Below are 22978 nucleotides of genomic sequence, written 5' to 3'. Positions count from 1 at the left end.
AAGAATGTGAAAGTCACTGTATTCACACTGTATAAGTTATTCTGTAAAATATTTTATACTTCTTTAAAAAGAAAATAAAACTTTCAATTTGCTCTAATAGGCATAAAATAAACATAAAAGCTGTTTCATATTGAGTCTTATTTATATAAATTTAAGTTGAATAAGCATAATCCACCCTAAGTTCTGTGAAGGATTGGTTGCAGAATTCAAGGAAGATATAAAAATTCACAAATCTCTAAGTAGTCCATGAAATGACATAGTATTAGTGCAAGATTCATTCATGCACTCTCATATACTTTTAATATTCCCTTGATTACATGTAATACCTAATACAAGTGCCATGTAAAAAATTGTTATATAATTTGTTTGGAGACTAAAGAGAATAAAATGTGTACATGTTCAGTGGGTGTGAATGTAATTCATTTGTTGAATATTTTAATCTGCGATCCATTGCAGGTGAAGATTCTGATGCGGGGATAGGAGGGCTGAGGCTCCTGCAGCTGACCACCTTCCCCTGATACTCACAACTTGGCTTCAGCACTCTGCACACCTAGGGATAGGTCGAGAGCTTCACAGAGCATAGACTACTTACTAGGCTTCCACTTTCTCAGGCATGTGTCTGGCTTGTACTTCCTGCTGCTATCTCTGCTGAGGATAGCAGTGGTTTCTTCTAACACGTAGCCATCAAAAAGTGAATCAAAGAGAATGTTATTGTTTTCATTTTAATTTAAGTTATATAAATAGGTACACTTTTAGCGCAGTGGCTTAGCAGGTCTGTGGTCACTTCAAATGTCAGGTGTGCTGAAACGTGTGCATTAGGGTAGCAGCAGTTCTTCCAGATCATACTGGGGTGGGGCTTCCATCGGAAGAGAGAGGGGATCAGGAATGTGCTGCGCACCTCATTGGGATCCTATAGGTAATCACACAAGCAAGGAATTGGAAAAATGGCATGTGCCTAATTGTGTACGTAGTAAATTTAATATTGATAATGCATCAATTCAGGCTTACTCCTGTCCTCAAAAATCTTCCTCTCACTACTTAAAAATGTATTCTTTTCATCATGACATTCAGGATTTTCACAACTGCCACTGTGACTTCATTATTTTCTTTTCTGTATATTGTATTTATACATCATGAATCAAATCCATTTCTTCCCTACTCCCAGAAGATGTTAGACTGTTTCATTGACTGTCTTTCTAGTTGCTAATTCTTCGGTGGAAAGATCCGTTTTTTTCTCCATTCCCAAAAAAATATTTCTCATTTTCAAGGCTTAACTCAGAAGGCAACTCTCTTCTTTCTAATCAAAGCTTATTTGTGCCTGTTATTTGTACCATTCTGCTTTGAACAGAAATAATTAGTTGGATATTCTAGTTATCCTTCAGTGTGCAGTACAGTAGCTGGCTGCTTCTTACATTTGTTGTACAAAGCCACCTGTTTTCCAAGGAAAAGTGAGACCATGGCTCGCACTTGTTCATGGTTTACATAAAAGTTAACATGAAGATCTTTTCTAGAAACAGATGAACCAGAGTATCTGCTACTCAGATAAGTAGCATTTGAAGTGTGTTGAAAAAGATGTAAAATTGTTGACTGGAAGAAGATAGAGAGACGGAATAATTTATTTTGTTCTATATCATTTCCAGACCTAAGCAATAGACAGTGAATCAAATTCACTGAGAAATAAAGACAATTAAAGAATATTCTATAATTAATAGTGTTCAAAACTAGTGGAAGATACCTGTTCCATGTTACATCTAAGATGTTTGATAGTCAGATAGATAGTGAGGTTAAGCTCAACTGTCTATGATATAGGGTAGTAATATCATTAAGCTTCTCTTCTGGAAGGTTAACAACTTAAGTTTGCAGACCAAAAATTAGAGAAAAAGAAGGGCTGCAAGGACAGCCAACATTTTGGCCCTAGCCTTTCAAGGTCAGTGAGGACTCAGGTCATAGGAGAACCTGTACTGCAACATCCTGTAACTCAATTGTGTCCCAAATTTTCTGATCAAGATTATGGGGCCTCAGAGGAAAGTGATTGACGATGTAGAGTATGCCTTAGGAGAGACACATGGAGAGAAAACGTTCTCTCAGGCTTTCTCAGAGAGAAAATTGGTCAAGCAATGGCCATGACTCATCCACATGGCTGACACTGACAGAAGATTTACACACTGCTGGACAGTTTCAGGGTAAATCCTGAGGGGATTTGACTGACCTTGGCAGATACAGAAGTTACATTTTTTTGTTATATAGGTCTTGCTTTATGTTGGTCTTAACCATCCAGCAAAAAAATATTAACAGGAGTTATTAAAAATAAAGCCATATTAATATGCTGAGCTGTGAAAGGCTAAAGTCAACAACTTTGACATTGCTAGTCTTGCAGATAACCCACTACTACTATAGACTACTGGACTATAACGGATTACTCTGCTGAATTCATGCACCTACAATATATGAATGGCAATGGAATACATATCTCTGACAAAAGTAAATAAAAAGGGGATATAAATAGACCATTTTGTAGTGAAAAAATACATGTATGTACAAAATAGCATAAATATACAGCTACTTTCTCTTAGTTAATGAGAAGAAAGTTTTAAATGAATAGTGTTTAAAAAGATATCATGTCTACGTCTTGTAATAGTAACAGCTACTACAAAGACAACAATACGCAATGTATTAATTATTGTGACTGTACCTGTTTTGAGATTATCTCACTGCTACTTCCTTCTCATTAAAATATTAAAAATTAAACATTCATACAGAAGGAAGTTTGACAAGTGGTTTTAGTACATATGAAATACTGATAAATATTGGACAAGAAAAATCTACATTTCAAAATGAGGAGAAAAAAGACAATGAAATTTTAAAAAAATTTAAAAAAAGATTAGTGGTTGAAGAAATGCACATGCTTATCTCTGTAATTTCATCAATACATAATCTTAGATCAGAGGAAATCTCTATTATTAGCACACGATTTTGGGACTGTGCAAGGATAATAACATATTCTATTATGTTCCTCGTAGCAAAGCACCATTATTTATTGAACTACTCAAGTAATGTGTTTGCGTTTTCATGTATCAGTGACAATATTGCAACCTTCAGACTTTAAGTGTCCTGTGAGTCACTGACTATGCCATTAGCTGTCCTTTTTTTAAAATCTGGACCAGCTAACCGTATTTATGTAATCCCAACTTTGAAAGTAAGCAAAGCAGCTGCTGACTTCAGGTTCAATACGAGTCGTCATAAACAAACATCCTGAGAGATGAAGAAAATCCAAACATTTTTTCTGCTCATCTCACTGCAATAAATGCTACGGCAAGGTTGCAGGCTTACAAGGTTGAATGGGATAAATGAAGAACTGAAGTAGCTCAAAAATTAATTATTGTATTTTTAAATTTTATATGCTTCCATCGAGTAACAAATCCAGGTAATTTATATTAAGAATAAGTATTTTAATATTTTTGTGGGGGCCAGAGAGATAACTCAGTGGACTAAAACACTTGCTTAGGCAAGCTTAGGCAAGCATGGGGACCGTAGTTTGATCCCTAGCACCACATGCCACACTAGCCGTGCCCCAGGGCAGGCTAAGCAGGTCACAGAGTCTGAACATAGTGTCATGTGCCTGTAATCAGCACTGGAAAGCTGAAAGTCACAGGATCAACATGAGTCTGAGCTGCATAGTAAGACCCTGCAACAACCAAATACATTAATGATTATACAATGCGATTATTTGAACATTTTACCTTTACCTATATATTTTTATTAATGTGGTGAAGCTCTTTAACAGTCTTTTTCTGCCTTTTAGAAACAAATATCATTCAATAAAATGTGATTTTTTATGTAATGTCAGAGTATTTGATCTCCAGATTTATATAGAGATTTAGAAAGAACTTATGAAATTAAATTTAACAATCATCCTACTTTAATCTTTTTTGTACTTACTACAGGTCATTTTAATTGAAGCTATGAGCAACATCACTGATATTTTCTTTGGCATTAATGCCATCTTAACTAAATAGAGAACACTGCATAGGATAAAAATTCAAAGTTGATAGCACTACTTTTTATTTGCCTCCATTGTATGTCAAGAAATGACATTATTTCTAAGTATATCTAAGTTATTGTATCATGCACCCACCTCTTAAAACTTATTTACTACAGGTTTCAAAAGTGTATATAAATACTCAATACTATTAAGTAAATACTTTTTGATGTAGAATATAAAAGAAGCTAGTTCTTTACACCCATATTTGTAGCAGTGCAGTGTATCATAGCTAAATCTTGAGAACACCCCAAAGGCCCACCAGTGGAGGAATGGGTATAAAAGATGTCATATTTGTACACAATGGAGTATTACTCAGCTATAAAAGCATGAACTTGAGGCTTGTATAGGTACATGGATACAAGTAGAGACGAGACCCATAAGCAAAATCAGTGAAATCCTCATGTGTAAGCATTGTATTATTTCCCTAGTGTAAGATCCTGAAAGAGTGAATGCAATCTGAACAGTAAGCTAGATGCTGTGAAAGGGAAAGTAACTATTAAAGGGAAGGAACAACTTAAGTGAGGAAAAGGAGAAAATAAAGAAGGGAATTATATATATATATATATATATATATATATATATATATATATATACACACACATAAACACAATGCTTACACATGAGGGTTTGACTTATTTTGCTTGTGGGTACAGTTTCTACTTATATCCATGTACCTATACAAGCCTCAAGTTTATCTTTTTATGGCTGAGTAATATTCCATTGTGTAACGACATGACACCCTTTGTACTCGTTCCTCCACTGATGGGCATTTGGGGTATTTTCCAGACTTAGCTATAACACATTGTGGTGCTACAAATATGGGTATAAATAATTCATTTCTTTATATTCTACATAAAAACATATATATGTATATATTTACATATATATATTCACATATATACTCATATATATTCATACATATATTTATATACATACATTCATATATATTCATCTATACATGCATGACAACTTGGATAATTATATTACTGATTTCAACTGGTCCATTGAAGGGAGAAGTTATTGCTTAAATCTTTTTTTCTTCTCTTTAATTTTTTGACCAATTATGCATACTTATATCTGGTAATCTAAACAACTAATTGGAAGATATTGTGCAATATAATAACAATTTTTGGATTCCTATTATTTTGTTTTGTGAAAATCTGTGTCATTTCTAATTCTTTTTACTATTTTTTATTCTCTTTAAAAACTAAAAACTAATTTATTTCTAGGCTTGATATACATGTATCACATTATTAATGATTAAAGGACTACATTTATTATACATTCTAAAATTTAATTTTAAAGAATTATTGAGGTACATAATGTATTGAATTCTGGATAAATTTTATCTAGTCCCAATTTGTTCTATATCACAAGATAAACTCGATAATTTTAGAGATTTGTTTTGAGAATTAAAGAAATTAATGTATACTGAACCTTCACATCATATCAAACTCTTTGCTAAGTAATACACCTGAGTCAGATGATAATGCTCATAAGAAATTAAATTAAACTAAACTCAAGACTATAATTCTACACTCATATGAAGAAGTCAGGCACTAAGCAGAGGTTTTGACCACAGAAATTTCCATTATTATTTTTGCCAGCCTTAGATTTAGTTTACTGGATAAATCTGATGAAGCAGAGGAACAAAGGGGAAAATAGAAAATAAATTCTCCCAGTATAAGACTAGAAAATTTCAGTTAGTTATGAATAATCAAGTTTTATTTTTCTTGTGTATTTCCCTCTACAATTTTCATCTAATATTTCAGAATGTAAGAAATGAAGAATTTTACTAATTTACTTTGCTTTTCTCTCCATTGTATTTTTATTACTATACCCTGTTATTCTTTTGTTATTTTGCATTAGTTACAATTTCAAGAAAGAGAAAATAATAATCACTATTAGAAATTTTAATCCTTATTAAAATCTTAGTAAAATAAACATATCTGAAATGCCCTATTACATATCTAGTGTTAAAAAAGATGTGGACAAGAGGTAATCATAGTTCAAATAAAGTGAGATCTGTTTGTATAAACACATACCATGCGTAATATCAAAACCAGAAGCACTTAATAGTACCTTATTATTATTCACAAGATAAAAACACAAAATCTTTGCTGAGTGAATTTATAAAGTAGTCTACATTCAAGGGACAGCTGTCTGTTCAGATCAGTGGTAGCCAGTGATGATTTTAAGCCTCAAAGCAGCAAGACCTCAGAACTATTCTATAACTAACAATACTCAATAAAGCATACTGGGTGGAATTAGGCATTTGTATGATATTTGGGCTGCAATACCAAGTCATGTAGATTCAGAATCTGATATTTAAACTCACATACAAAAAGCTTAAGAGGACTGAACATAATTATTCTACTTAGAAAGTAGAATTCATTTCAGGTCTTCAGTTCCTAATATATCAGAGCTCTACCTGTTATAATTTAGAGGCATTATTGAAATTTCATAGCATGAGATATGTCACAGTTCATGAACATGGCATGGTGCAAAGGAGGAAAGATTACCTGGAGGCAATGTCCAATTCAGACTCCAAGAAGCCTCAGAGGAGCTGCTCTTGAACAAGCGCCTTTCACATGAGTCCTGTCAAGATGGCCCCAAACTGAAGCTTCTGTGGCTTTGTATTGCTAGACTAGGAAGCAAGCCTAAAGGATAAAGGAAGGACTTCAGTGCAGGAATGTGCCTAAGGGACAGGGGAAGGAAAGGAGGACAGCGTAAGGTATGGTGGTCTGTTATGTGACTGACCTAAGGAGCAATCTAAGTAACTAATTTGACTCTGAGGAAGACAAGGCCAAAAGTGTTCATTACTTAAAGCCATGTGTTTCAATCCTCCTCACTCTTGGGCCTCTAAGAGCTATCTTTTAATCTCTGGCCATGCCTTCCAGGAGATTCTGGGCACGTGGCTCCTGAAGTCTCTTACCTTCGTGTATCCATTTCATCCATACTCTGGCCAATGCCCCCACAGACACAACTTCTTTTGGATATTTGAAAGCCTTGGTATAAAGCAGCTACATCTAAAGATTTTTCAAAAATTACATGGTTATTTGTGTAATATATAGCTCAGAAAATACATTCCATTGTGATTGAACACCTTTCAGGTAATTGAAGTGGCCAGTTTTCAATATATTAGATATGAGGACAGAGAAGTAGTATTATTAAGTTTAATCAAAAGACATAAGCCTAAATTGTTCAAGTTCACTGTGCATCATAAAATGTTTTGCCTTCAATAAAAATAATTTATTATTATTATAAAAAGCAGTTTATTATGTTTCATGATAAGAATTTAAAAAATTTATTGAAAAATACCTTTTGGTAATAATTAGTTGAAACTTTATCTGAAGCTACCAGTTTTCCATCTTAATGCATGCGATCAGAATGCTTTCTTACTTTTATAATAGAATAGAGGAAAAATGATTTGTTTAATACTATTTATGTGCTTTGAATCACATCTTCTATAAGCTAGACTTCCAACAAGAAGTAGATGGTACAGCAAAATTAAAATAATTTTCTGTTTTTAAAATTAATTTTATTGATAAAGAAATAGTAGTGAGACACTTTAAAAACAGGTTAGTAGGACAGTTACAATAATTAATACATTGCATATAGTTGTCTTCATAGTAGTTATTCATAGTACAATATGCAGACATGATATCTTGTCTGAACACTATTAGTATAAATCTTCTCATTGAACTAAGAGAAAGTAGCTGTATATCTATCCTAGCTATTTTGTATGTACATATACACTTTTTTTTCACTACAAAATGGTCTTTCATTTATTTACCCCTTTTTGGTTTAGTTTGATCAGAGATGGGTGTTCCATTGCCATTCAAATATTGTAGATGTGTGAATTCAGCAAAATAAAAGAATATAGTCCAGTAGTCCATAGCAGTGATAGGTTATCCACAGGACTGGCAATGTCAAAAGTTGTTGACTTGAGCCTTTGAGACAAGAAAAAAATGTCATTGGACTGTCCTGCCACAATGTTGTATATGGTTGGATTTCTTAATTTCTTTGTAAAAATGTGTAATTGTTTATTTTTACTTTTTGTGTTTCATTTTTTATATTCTACAGGGGTTTATAGTTTAGCATATTAATGATAGTTGGAAAATTCCAGTTCCATGTTATGTCTAAGGTGTTTGATATTCAGACAGTGATGTTAAGCTCCACTGCCTATGTTATAGGGTAATAATATCACTAAGCTTCTCTTCTGGAGGGTTAAAATAATTTTTAAAACACTCAGTTTTTATTTACAAATCTGTGAAGTTTTAAAATACAAGGAGTACAGAAACCCAGTGCAGTAATAGCTGGGCTCCAACAGCTCCTAAATGAAGGATTAAAGTCCCTGAGACCAGAAGAAGACAGTCAAGTGAACTGAGAAGCCTGGGAAGACATGCACGGCCTTCAGTGAAGGGCCACTCTGCTAAATGCGAAGGCTCACGTAGGCTCATGAACGCTACACTTACAGCTACACTGATATCTCACTTCTGCCTCCACCCTTCCTTCAATCTCCCACTGACATAATCCCAAAGAAGCCACGGGACATGAGAAGCTTTTTGCTATGATCCAGAAGAGTAAGACTTCCAGGGCAGAGAATAAGAGGGAGGCTGGTAGAGAGAAGATATTCAACAAGAGTATTTTCTAAAAACAGGCTTTGTTTTTAGAATATACAATGTAACATGTGCTTGTATAAACTTTAAAAAGAAATAAAATGCATAATTGGTTTAGATTCTCTGTTTACTCTTCTTGCTGAAAGTAGAAAAAGGATGGCAGAAACAGTAACAGCAAAACATAAACAACTAAGGCACAATCTTAAAACATAAGGGAATTAGTGAAATACTGGGGCAGTTAGAACGGAGTGTCAACTTTATTGGCTTTGAGACTGACCCACCCAGGGGATGGCTGGGGCCCATTTCTGGATGTGTCCAACTATACCAGGAAGGCATAGCCCTGGAGTCCGCACCGGATCCTGCCCCCTCTTCTCTGGCATGGCTCTCAACTGAGTGACGTGTTAAATTTTCTATTTCAAAATAGGATTTCTAATTTCCAGTTTCCATGAACAGAATAACTTTATTGTACCACTCTTCCACCATGAAGCCTCTGTGTCAGACCCCATCCAACATGGGCTGAATCCCCTGGTACTTTGAGCCAAATTAAACCTCTCCTTTAAATTGTGGTCAACAGAATTGCGTCTCATCAAGAACAGTAACACACGCATGTAATGAGAAAATCCAGAGAAAGGGCAGCTTTTGTGAGCATTTTCATCCTGCTTCTTTCATTTGTATATACTGCCTGGCACTGTATCAAAGTTGAGAAAGGCTGATACTCCATGGTGACCAATGGTTGATCTTCCAGGCTACGCTACAGGAATACTGCAGAAGCAGGAAAATGCAGGAAGAGAACTGCCTTCTGTAACTTTTTGGACCATAGATTCCAGAAAATTCTTACTTTTATATATTTGGCATGCATTGAATTATTGGAACTCATTTCTGTGTTCAAAGAAGTCATGTTGATCAGCTCAGGATGAAGCTATCAGAAGCAGTAACTATGACCCAGAAACAGAATTCTAGTCCCTCCTACTGAGCGGTGTCAGTATCTCCAGCCAGAGCATGCTGATCATATTCAAGAAAGAGCAAAATTTATTCTGGGAAGACAGCCTCTGGGTCCAGAAGCACTCTTCCATCCTGGGTACCTGGTCTCTGAACAGAGGCAAAAACTAAGGCTTACAAGGCACGGGTATTTTTTATGGCATCTAGCTGCTGAAAAATGAGGCTGGAATCACATGTTCCGTTTTCCATTCTGAAAACACTATGCTGTCTAAGTCCTATAAATACCTTGAAGAAGTTTAAAACTCAGATGTGATATTTAAAGATATAACACACAGTATCCGAAACAAAAAGTAAAGCATTTAAATTAGTTCAAGTTAAGGAAGTGTTTTTTACTTGTAAGTATTAATTAAGGCATTTTACAATAAATTAAAGACTAGGGTTCACTAATACATTAATGAAAAAAAATAGAGTAATTCAGAATGACTATTAATATTCAATAAGTAATAGACACAATTTGACTAACTTTAACATAAAATTAAGAATATATGGGGATTTTTTTTTAGTGAGTTTAGGGGCTGTGAATATAGCTTAGCAGCGTAAGTGTTGGTGTGGCAAGGGCAAAGTCCTGAGTTTGATCCCTGGTAGTGAAAAACAAAACAAAACATAAAAGCAAATTTAAAGGCAAGAAGCAGAGAAGTGGATATGGGCCAACTATAAAGTTTATGAATGAAATAATAAATACAGTGTATTTCTTTCCATAATTTTATTGAGAAATAAATAATGAGACAGTTTCAAATCAAATTGGTAGGACTGTTTCAATAATTAACACATTGCATGCATTCTTCCTAGTGGTTATTTGCTGTACAAGATGTGGACATGATATCCTATTTACAAACTCTATTAGAATAAATCCCTCTATTCATGAAGAGAATGTAACTATATATCTATCCTAACCATTTTGAATACACAGATACAAAATAGACATTCATCTCTATCCCCTTTTTTCTTTAGTTCCATCATTTGAATATTATAGGTGTGTACTGAGCAAAATTTTCTAAAAGAGTCTGTGTTCCACCCAAACACAGCTGAATACGCATTTTCCTCAGCTGCACATGGGTCATTTTCTAAAATAGACCACATACTGGTCCATAGGTCATGCTTAAGTATATGCAAGAAAACAGAAATTATCCCATGCACATTATCTGACCACAGTGCAATGAAACTGGAAATAAATGACAAAAGAAACCAGAAAAATCCCCTAAATACATGGAAATTAAATGATACCCTACTCAGCAACCAATGGGTCACACATGAAGTTAAACAAGAAATTCAGCAATATCTACAATTCAATGAAATTTCAAACACAACTTATCTGACTTTATGGGATATGATGAAAGCAGTTCTCAGAGGGAAATTCATAGCTGTGAACTCACACATTAGGAAAACAGAACAGGAACAAAGAAACACCCTAAAGCTGCACCTTCAACAACTAGAAAAGGAAGAGCAAACCAAACCCAGAACCCAAAGACAGGAAGAAATCATAAAGATTAGAGCAGAAATTAATTCAATTGAGACAAAGAAAACAGTTCAAAAGTTAACAAAACAAAAAGCTGTGGTTCTTTGAAAGATTAAACAGTGTATTTTTTAATAAAATAAAAGTACTATATTTACTAATTTTACTATTGACTTATTTTTTCTACTTTATTTTAACTATTGGCTAATTCACATATTTATGTCTGGTGTGAAATCCATTATCTGTCTAAATTTTGCTTATTCTAAACATTTGTATGTTTTGGCTTGTGTCTTTCAACTTTATCCATGGTACATTGTGGTTCTATGCTTAATAGAGTTTATAATATATGTAATTCTAAATACATAAATATAGCTTTATAATTTATGTCATGCTACAATTAAGACACTTTATAAATCTGGTTTTATTAATTTAATTCTCCTCTGATCCATCTGCATGAGGAAAATATCAAGTCTTAGGCAAAGAATTTAACTTCCATTTCTCAATGAATCTGTTTCTTCTTTAAAAAGCAAAGAAATGAAAGAAGTGTAAAAAAATTATTTACAAACTTAAATGAATAAAACAAGAAAAATGTCTAAAATAAACATGAAGAAGAGTTTACAGATCAGTCAAAATAATTATTTACAATGTGCAATCTATTATTAGATGTTACTAGGGGGGTGACTCATCACCATAAGCACTTGGCTGGCAAGCACAAAGTCCTGAGTTTGATCCCTGGTACAAAAAAAAATTATCTCATGTTGTGTATTATTTCAGAAATATCTTTTTAAAATTCACTCTGTCAGGGGTCGAGGAGATGGCTTAGTAGAATAAGTGCTTCCCTGGCAACCACAAGGGTCTGAGTTCAATCCCTAGTTCTGCAAAAAATAGATAAATAAAAAATAAAATAAAATTCACTCTTTCTACATCTTATATCTTTCACCTTTCAATGTTTGTCTACAATTTTTAATTTGTTATAAAATTATTGTCGATTTTCAATAAAGTTAATGAGTTAAAAATCAACAAGCAAACAAAACACTAAAAAAGAAATTAAAGAACTTAAGTATAGAACTCAAGATTTGAAAAGAGGTCTCTATCCTTGGATTTTTTTCTTCTTTATCATACACTGCACACTTGGAAATCATGTTGAAGTAACATCACATAGTTGAAATATTTGGCTTAATAGCATGTGTCATTTGAGATTTTTGATAAATTGTAATAACTTAATTCTAAACTCAAGATTTTGAGCATAACATTGGAATTACTGCAGAAATATAAAATTAATACAGTAGCTAGAGAGGAAGCACAATTATTTAGCTCTCCTTGTGAGTATTAATTTCAAGTTGAATTCATTTCTTTATTTATTTCATATTAAATGCTCAAAAATTTAAAATACAGCAGAAAATAATCCCCGACCTTTCCAATATTATGAATAAAAATTCAGACTTTAAGGTTTCCTTTTTATTTTTATTTATTTATTTTTTATTAATTTTATTGAGAAACAAATAGCAACGAGACAGTTTCAAAACCAATTAATAGGACAGTTTCAATAACTAATACATTGCACATTGTTGTCTTCATAGTAGTTATTCATAGTACAAGATGCAGGCCTGATATCCTGTCCAAACACTATTAGTACAAATCTTTCTTCTCATTGATTTAAGAGAAAATAGCTGTATATCTATCCTAAGTCTTTTGTGTATACAGATATAAAATGGTCCTTCATTTGTATCCCCTTTATGGACTACTGGACTGTATCGAATTATTTTGCTGAATTCATGCACCTACTATATTTAAATAGCAGTGGAATACCCATCTCTGAAAAAACTAAACAGGCTTTAAGTTTTAAAGCTTTGATAATAATGTGATATAATATATGACAGAGCTTGTTGTCATGTTTCCCTAAAATTTTATTTATTTTATCCACATCATAGTGATAAAGCCATTCTTTTCAGGTACTGATATATTTCAAAGACATTTCCTCCTAACTTTCAGACATGTAGCTTACTGTGCATTTACATAATGATATCAAGTTTAATATTAGAAATATGATTAATGCAACAAAGAATACACTAAACCATGCTATATGCAGAGAATACCATTTAAATTTCAGATTGATAGTGCTTCATATCTACTATAGTACTGTAGAACCTTTTTACTACGCTTTTTCTTTTAGATGTATTTGGTTGTTACAGGATTTGCCATGGAGCTCGGACTCATAGTGATCCTCCTGCTTTCAGCCTCCCCAGCACTGGGATTGCAGGTGCACATCACCACACCGGACATTGTGGCTGGCTCAGCCCACCCTGGGCACAGGGCTGGCACAGCACATGGTGCCAGGGATCAAACTGCGATCGCTTTGCTTGCCTAGATTGTCTACTCAGACACTTTAGTCTGCTGAGCTATCTCACCAGCCCTATCACTCTTGTTTTTTGAGTAGGCAGAGTGTAGTGTACATGGTGGAAAATTATACAAGGCCACATAGGAGACATGTGTCCCCATGTGTCTTGTTCGCAGACGTACTGGACATCTGGTTGGGTTTCCCCTATGTATTCCTCACTTGAGCTAGCTGGGTAAACTCTAGGAAATCATTCTTCCTGAGTGATAAAAAGCATGAGGAGCGTGAATTCAGCAAAGTAATCCAGTATGGTCCAGTAGTCTATAATAGTAGCTGGTTATCTGCATGACTGGCAATAGAGCTACTTTCTCTTAGTTCAATGAGAAGAAAGTTTTGAACTAATAATGTTTAGATGAGATATCATGTTGGCATCTTGTACATTGAATAGCTACTACAAAGATAACAATATGCAATGTACTAATTATTGTAACTGTCCTACTAACCTGTTTTGAAACTCTCTCATTGTTGCTTTTTTCTCAACAAAATTAATTTTTTAAAAAAGCATAGGGGACAAGATCACAATGGGGGGGTCTTTATGTTTTTGTTTGAGCTGGTGATGCTATTCCTCAAAAGTTAACCTTCACGTCATCTTCACAGAGCCCTCAAGGTGCCTTCCCTCCTGGGCCATACTCTGCCAAGCAGCTGTGCAGTTCCCAAAGCTTCACTGTACAGACAGCTATGGGGAAAACAGGAAAAGCACCAATTAGGAATCCAAACACAGCTTCCATTGAGCATCTTGCCCTCGAGTGGAAAGTGTGGACTGCATTTACCCCTCAGGTCTCTGCCCAGGTGCGCAATGATTTCTCAGAAACCAGCTGTTTTTTCTTTTCAGCACTGTATCCTTTTGCAATGCATATGTTTATTAAAACAGGGCCTCAAAACCCCATGACGTAAACTTGGAGGGTTGTTTAGTCTGTTAGGTCTTTTTTAAAATTTATTTTGCCTAGTTGAGCAGATAAAGAAAAGTAAGTTAATTAACATTTCTTGAGAAACTATTATTGTTGACAAAGTGTTAAGTATTTAAATTGGAGAAATAATTTTTTCAGGACAATATTAAAAAATTAATTATAACTCATACCATACCAAGTATTAGGAGGTAGAATTGAAAGGTAATTGATAGAGAAAAAATACAAGGAAGTGAAATATAAAATATATGGAAAGCAATGAAAATATAAAACAACATGCAAAACAATGAAAATTGTTTGATACCCTGCTTATTTGAGATGTTTAATGATAATTAATAATTTTAATTCTTAGGCTTGCCATAAGTGTCACTGCAGATGCCCATCTCTTCAAATTTCTTCCCATTGAATAGACAGGTCTTTTTTTCCATGTGATTTTATATCATACCAAATTACACAAACTTAGAGACTTTTCTTGGTTACAATCTAGGCTGGCCCTTTTCTCAGTGATTTTTAGAGTGTACTACTAGTAGCAGTGTGTGCTATAGACTGGTACAACCTTTTAAGACACACGGATATGTGCTAAAGTGTATCTCACAAGGTCGGTTTTTGACAGGGCCCAGCCCCAAAACATTATGCCTAAATTATTTCTTGCTTAAATGTTAGCTTTGTTGTATTTTTGCTCTTATGAACTTTGGCTTTTCCTAACTCGTAATTATTCACGAACTTATTTTGATAAACAACTATGAAAGGATAAATAATTTAAACATAAGGAAACCTCTGACTTTATTGTGATCTTGAGTCTATAACAATATATCACAATACTGTTATGCGGCTTGGGAGATACCTCAGTGGTCTGAGCGTCTGCCTGGCAATCCCAAAGACTCGGGTTCAATCCCAGGTCATGCCATGCTGTCTCGCTGGCCACTCAAATTGGGCATGGTTACACACGTCTGCAATCCCAGCGCTGGGGAGGCTGAGACAGGAGGATCATTACGAGTCCAAGCTGCATAGCGAAGCACTGCATCAAATACATAAATAAATAAAAGCTTTTAATGAAAAACAAAAACCATGTTATGCTACCCTACCTGGTGAACTGCTTTTGAAAATGATGTCATACAACAGAAATAATTTGTTTTCAATTTTTTTCAAGTCTCAAAGCAAAGGCACGCTCCTCAGTTGTTTATGCAATACTTTGAAGACTCTTTTAATAAACTCAGAGCTTTTGAGAAATCAAAATATATTTAGGTATCAGACTCATTCATAATTCTTTGCTGTGTTACACTGGCAGATGACAAAAGTGAAGTCCACTGTTTCTTAGAAACTGTTACTATTTCATGAGACCTGGTTCTAAGTAGAGTGTTGACCAGTCTGAAATCACTCTGCAAGGCTACCAGGGATGCTGTGATCCTGCGTCTTAGTCTGTGAAAGCCTCAACTCTCTGGGTTTTTTCAGTTATCAGACTTGAGAGGATGCCACATCAGTCCTGTTTTCTGCTCAATTTTCCCTCCTGGCCTAGGTTACAACTTTCTATGGAGATCTTCATGTGGCTGTTGGCCAGGCACATACACCTGACTCCAGAAAGCTCCATCTTCCTTATTTCTTCTCTTATTACTTGTATCAGTAAATCATAATATATTTTATCCACTTCCAATGCCAGGTGCCTGGAAGCCATTTTTGACTTAGCTTTTGACACTTAATTGATCATAGAATCCTGTTGATTGTACTTCCTGAACCATCACAAATTTTCTCCTTACCAAATCTCCTACCTACTATTTGGGCTTGCTCTAATTCACTGGTTGTACACTGTCAGAATAGTCTTTTCCTTTTCAGTTCCAAATACCTGGTTCTGTCAAGATTTTAAGTTTACTTACAAAGTTTATGAGATTTTCAGCATCTTGCTAGTAACTTTTTTATATATACTGGTCTCTGGGTTATTTCCCTGTTCCTACCAAGTTATAACTATAGGGAACTAATTTTGGCTCTTCTGCTGTGCCAGACTCTGTCTCATTGTCATGTCTTCCAACAGGCCATATATACACACAGCTACATGGTATTTTTTTTACCTTCCTTTCCCCTACTTCCCCCTCCCTGTCCTTGCTCCAAGCTAGCACTTGTCTCATTCAGTACATCAGTTCTCCAGAAAGCTAACACATCCTTAAATCTTTCTTTCCATATAAAGGTAGGAGTCCTTTCAATATGCCTCTTATGCATAGTATGTTTTCCACTAGTTTTCATTCTTTTTCTGTCATAGGTGAGACAAAATACCTGTTACCCAGTGTTAAAGAGTGAAGAGCTTATTTAGTTCAGAGTGTGCGGAGTTTCCAGTCCCTAATCGACTGGCTTCAAGTCAGAGGCCTGGCAGAAGGCGACTGCAGAGGAGAAGCAATCCATGGCAAGCAGCAGATGGTAGAAGCAAGCAAGCAAGCAAGGGACCTCCCCAGCATCTTTCTGCCCCTTTTGTCTAATGCAGGCTGCTCAGGGTGCGTAGCACTCACACCCTTAATGCCTAGTGTCCTTGACCTAGCATTACACCATAAATCTATTCCAGTGTCACTCTACATCCAGCCCCCTTTGGAAAAGCCCATATGACCCCAAGAGGCTTCTGAGGGAACATCTAAAAACGAGCCATAATACTATTTGTAATGCACATTGTATTTTATTGAAACTGCTTATTTCATTGCATCAACTTGTTATTTTACCTTTCCTACTAGATTGTAATGACAATTCCAAGATTTCATCAATTTTTTCTTAATATTTTCCTTTTTGCCAAGGACAATGACCATGTGAAGGCACTTAATGAATATTTAGTGGATAGATGAAAGCCTAAAGTTTGATAGAAAAAGTGAATTTCAGCTTAAAGTTATTGATAAATAGTTTTGCAAGAAATTAGATATTCTGATAGGTATTTATCTACTTGAAAACAAGGCTTAATGGCCTTTAAATATGTCACAAACCAAATATAAGATTGAACATATGGCTGGGTGTGGATTACACCTGTAATCCTAGCATTCGGTATGCTGAGGCAGGAGGATCACTGTGAGTTCAAGGGCAGCCTGGGATACATAAGTAAGTTCAAGGCAGCCTGCAATATATAGTGAGACGCTGTCTCAAATAATAATAATAAAATAAAAATAACAATAATAATAATAATAGATTGAAAATAAAGATTAAGGACTTAATTGAAAACTTATAATGCAGGTGCCAAAAGATTGCTTCTTAAATTGAAATCATATCACTGCAGATGTCTACAGTCTTACAGAAGGGCCACCTTCTGAGAGACCCTCATTAGCTGCACATGCACTTTGTAGTATGCACCCAACCTACTGAACATCATGGCGTAGTGTGGCCCACCTAATCCGTACTTGGAACACTTACGTTAGCTGACACTTGAACAGAATCACCCAACAGAAGCTTATCTTATACTAAAGTGCTAGGTACCTGAGACACTTCACTAAATGTTGTGCTGAAAGTGCATGGCGGGATGGCTGAACGTACCTCATGTCGTACTAAGTTGACAAAAGTCCTAACTTCAACCACCACAATTGGACACTTCCAGTTATGAGTGAAAATCAGGCTAGCGTAGTGACATATTGTTTTTCTTTATTTAACTTAGTGTAGATTGCTCAGTGCCATGCATTTCTTTCATACATGGTCATCTATTTCCTATTAAAGTTTATTTGGATAAGATATCCTGACCTCTAACAGCATTTCACACAAAAAGTCACTCATTTAGCTATTTTTTTTAAGTGAAACATCCTCTCTTTGTGACTTTCTTTCTTAGATTTTCCAATTATGAGCTATTCTCAGTTACTAACACCAGTCACGTTGCTGTCTTTCTGGCATGGTTACTGCCTCCAGCCCTCCTTCCATAGGGTCATAGGGACAGCAGAAGCATTGAATATCGGGAAAAAACCCCCCACAACCCTATGATGGTAAAACAAAGAAGTCTCTGAGTTGCTAGCAGTCCAGGAAAAGTCCTTTTGCAGTCCAGGGACCAGATTACAGCAGGAAATACAGCCAAAGAGAATCACGTGGAAGAAAAAGCTGCAATCTTCAGGAAGATTACCAGCTGGATGTTCCAGCTGATGCAAGAAGCAGGCATCCATGCTGGTTTCACCAGACCCTGTACAGAGGTAGCTTCCATTGCACCCCAGTGTGAAATGACTCCAACTGAGGGGTTTTTCAGAATTATAGCAACTGTTTCTTTTCTCAAAAGAGATCCTGCCTTCAGGGGAGGCTTTAAGTATTACCTACCTGAAGTGGAGCTATTCTTCAAGGATGATGATAATCAAGATCCATGGTGGTCTGAGAAACAGCTAATTGTTGCAAAATTTTGCTTTGTTGAACTTGGTATTAGGGCAAAAGGAAGTGCATTTCGTGAGTCATGCTACACACGCTATTTTTTAAATTCTGGAGAAATCTCTGCTGGCCCAGAACTGTAAGCTGCTTGATATGAAGATTGAATTTGGTGTTGATGTGACTACCAAAGTAATTGTTCTTCCTGATTTTGTTGATAATAATTCCTGGAGAGTTTGACCATTGGGAGACAGAAGCCAGCTGAAAGAGAAATAGTTGTATGGTGACTTCAGGGAAGTAACCCCTGAAGGACTCTAGTCGGTAAAGTAAAACTTTGAGTCGGTTGCACAGGAAACACAGTTGCTTCTGAAAGCAGAAAGCCACTGTGGAGCTGTAGTATTGGTGGCCTCAATTCTTGATCTTGGTCTCTGTGAAAATATCAAGAAGACCTGTGGAAATGAAGGAATTCCCTGTGAAAGTCGAGCAACATCTGCCCATCAGGGCCCAGGTGAACCTCTGAGGTTTAGAGCTACGCGTGAAGGGGAGGGCCTTCCAGCTGTGTCTCCGGCAGGGGCGGAAGCAATGGCGTAGGCCGGTGATGCCTGGAAAGCTGCATACCCAGTGCTCAGCTGTCCTCCCGGAACTCAGGTTGTGTGGTATGCTCGGAGGCTGCCCTGCGTCTCAGGTCTCTCGCCATAATGTCTCCAGAAGAATCAGCTCAGTTTGCTGATCAGATATTTGGATTAAACAACCCCTTGGCATGGACCCAACTGTAAGCAAACATACTGAGTGCATGAATGTGCTCGGAGCAGGTTGACAAGAAAATCAGAGGATCTAAATTCTAAGGATACTAGTTTGGGGGTCTTGTATCATTTATAGTTTAGCTGCAGAAAAATAGGCAAAACAGAAAAAAATTTTTTGATCAGAGAAAAGGAAACTTAATGCTTGAATAAAAGCTTCCCTAGACATGCAAAAAAGAACGGAGATATTTCATAGCACTTGAATGGTTCTGGAACTATGATGTCTAATAAACTATCCTAAAAATGTATTTACTGATAGAGCCTTATGAGAATTGGAAGCCACATAAAGTGTCTCTTTCTTGCACTTAGTGCTTACCATGTAAAATGTGTAGATAGCTAAATATATGTGGTTTTAAAAATAAGTATCCACACTGTATGGCTATTCATACTGGCTTTCATGGTGCACCTCACTGGGTTAAATTTCAGGGAAAAAAATGAATTTAATCGCTGTGATTGCTTATACTGTTTTCTGAGGTTAAGTCAGTTTCTTTTGGAAAGGAATGGGTACTGAAGATATTAAATTCAATATTTTTTCACCTTTAATTGAGGTTTTATTATACAGTCTTAAAAAAAAAACCCTATTCCACATGAAAATATCATTTCCTATTCTTCCCTGCCTTGCAGACATCAATCCAAGAAACGGGGAATTTTAAGCAGTTTCCAGAAAACACAAAAAATATCATGATACAGGAATATCTGGCTTTCCCATCTTAAAATCTGCAACGTGCCTCTTGTAACCTGCAGTAGGCCGTGAAATGATCATATTGTGTGCTAAACGGGACCTTTCCATTTTTCAGGAATGCTTCAGCACTCAGTTTTCGTAGATCATTCAGGGAGCATCAGAATCCTTCGGAAACTGAAAGCACAGCACAGGTCAGGGCCTGGCGCCTGATGGGGAAAGAACGCGGCCCACGAGGTGGTCTTGGTGAGACATGACGACATCCCGCTGTCTGCTACTGCAGCGGCAGGCTGGCCACGTCCCTGAGCCTCTGCCTCGGAATACGAAACCCATCTGCATTGTGAGGCACGCTTCAGGAAGCAAGCAGGCTTCGAAGACCCCCAAGCCCTGAGCTCCAGACGCAGGACCAGGGTCCCGTGCTCAGGAGAAAGCGCTGCTATGAAGGCTGATGCTGTGCAGTGAACGCTGATGAAACCTCGTTCAGCCTGCTGGTTGCTTTTATGGGGCTAATATCTCCTAAGGTTCAAAGTGGTAATTGGAACAATTCAGACTTTACATTTGCTAGAAATTTAGGAAGTGCTCCTACTGACTTGTTCTTTTCGTTGAGTTTTGAGCTGTTTTATCAACAGAGGATACATAAGTCTAGCTTTTTTACACCTTGTATCAATTTCTGCAGACCTGTTCGGAAATGAGTCACTTTGAAGTTCTGAAAACTGCATTCAGAGTAACTTTATTAGTGTTTGAAAATATTTTCTTCTTGAAAAAAATGTCTTAGGGATTTGCACCTCATCTGATTACCACACTGAGTTCTCTTTTCCACTTCAAGCTCACAAAGTAGGCAGCCTGACAGTGTCGCATTGACTGCTCTGTGGCCTAAGCTGTCACATCTAAGTGATCAGGGGCTTTATTTGCAGGCAAGATAAGGTGCCTTTCTAGTTTCTTCTTTTTTATTTGAACAGTATGGTATCATTTTAATTGTTTGTGTTTTTAATTCTCTAAGCTGATTTACAATTCCTGAGTTCCTCAGCTGTGGTAGAATCTGAAGCAGTCTTCAGTGTTAGGCTTAGGATGGAGTAAATGCTTCGGCAACTTGTTTTTAAACCAATTCAAAACATCTTAAGATACGGTGTCATTTCTGCCATGACTATGGTAAATATTCTTATTCATAGGAAAAGAAAAAATGAATTAAAATTTTCTATGGCGAAGTTGTTAATTGGAAAGACTACGTGCCCTCTGCCTTGCCATTCCAAAAGGATCTCAGGGTTTTTTTTCTGTTTTACTCTTTTTCTGTCATCACGGGTAGGCTGCGTATTTAGGTGTCTGCTCATGTTATTATACTCACCTCAGTTTTTGTTTTCACAGTGTCTGGGATAGCAATCAGCTCTTCAATCAATAATATAGGCTCATGATTTCGGACTTCAGTTCTTTCAAATACATTCTCGCATTTGTCTCTTACTCTCGCTGTAGCTGGTAATTTACCAAGTTCTTTACCGCCCTGGTGTGGGAGAAAGGAGCCACAGAGTCAGGCTTCCAATTTTTAAATTTTCCCTCTTTATCTGTGTACAGCAGTTTGGTTTTTTTTTTTTTTTTTTTACATTCAAAAACAGAACGTGATTTCTCGTGTGTAGAATTTTTCCATTTTGCCAGCTGTACGAGTTCTGTGCAAATCACGATTGGATGCCAGCTGGAAGGATGTGTGACGTGTCCTTCAAAGTGGCATATCTGCCTGCTAAGAATGAACTGTGCTGCATTAGCCATGAAGGCACTGATGCGGAAAATTAATTTGAAGCAGGTATATCAACTTTGTGAGAGGACTGTGTTTTCAGATAGGCTGAGGCAACTGAAAGTCCCAAAGATGAGAAAGAGATGGAAGTCCTCAATATGAATCTCAGTTAACAAATTAGTGTGTAAAAACTTCAATAGTAACTGTAATAAGAATATATTATTACTGTCCCTTGTTGGCATTTGAAGTAGTGGTTCAGAGGAATAAGAAAGTGCCTCCTTTCTCTGACTAAAGGGGTTCACTAATCCTAATGCCTATGTTTTTATCTACGTAGTAGACTACATTCCCTCTGGCTATATTTTTTTATCTTGCTTTTCCTAATGAATAATAAAATAAAAAGAGTATTTTACTGCATCCAATTCTAATATTCTAATATTATTTCTACTTTAAAACTATATTTAACAGTTATATTTATGGTCAATTTTTTAAAACATTGTATAAATTCCAATTATCCTATTTCCATTTATTATTGTATAAGAGTAGTTATTCTCAATACAAAGCAAGTTATTATATTTAATGTAGATAATTTATGTCATACACAATCATTTTATTTTATACATTAAACTGCTACATAGGTTGATTAAAAGCAAAATGTAAGAGCTGGTACCAAACTGTTAATTTTGCAAGGATCTCAGATTTTGTTATTTTTCCTGTATTGTTGTGCTTTAAGGATAGAAGGGATATTCTCAGAGCTTTCAGTAAATGGAGAGGTATAATTCATCCCCCAGATAAGATGTTTTTTAAAGTGAAAGGGATACTATAAATAGTCAATTCTGGGAAGTAAATTTTAAACTTGGAAAGGATAAGAAATATATAGATATATAAAAAGTGGTTATGGAAACATTAGAAAGGACACAGAATTTCACTTAAGAAAATAATAGGAATTTAACAATGTTGTATTGCATAATGTTATCTTCAAATTAGTTGTTTAGATTGCCAGATATAAACATGTAGAATTATAAGAAATTAAAAAGGAGAATAAAATATTTAAGTTTTAGCTACTT

General features: G+C 35.7%; 1 pseudogene; it reads left to right on the top strand.

Annotated features, from left to right (window-relative positions):
* LOC101574205 overlaps positions 1-19557 on the top strand; it is a 21357-nt pseudogene extending 1800 nt beyond the window's left edge.
* Positions 19558-22978: the final 3421 nt, after the last annotated feature.

Source organism: Octodon degus, unplaced genomic scaffold (assembly GCF_000260255.1).
Source record: "Octodon degus isolate 3935 unplaced genomic scaffold, OctDeg1.0 scaffold00022, whole genome shotgun sequence".
In the NCBI taxonomy this organism is placed as follows: Eukaryota; Metazoa; Chordata; class Mammalia; order Rodentia; family Octodontidae; genus Octodon; species Octodon degus.
The sequence above is the reverse complement of the archived record's forward strand: the minus strand, read 5'-3'. Positions and strand labels throughout refer to the sequence as shown.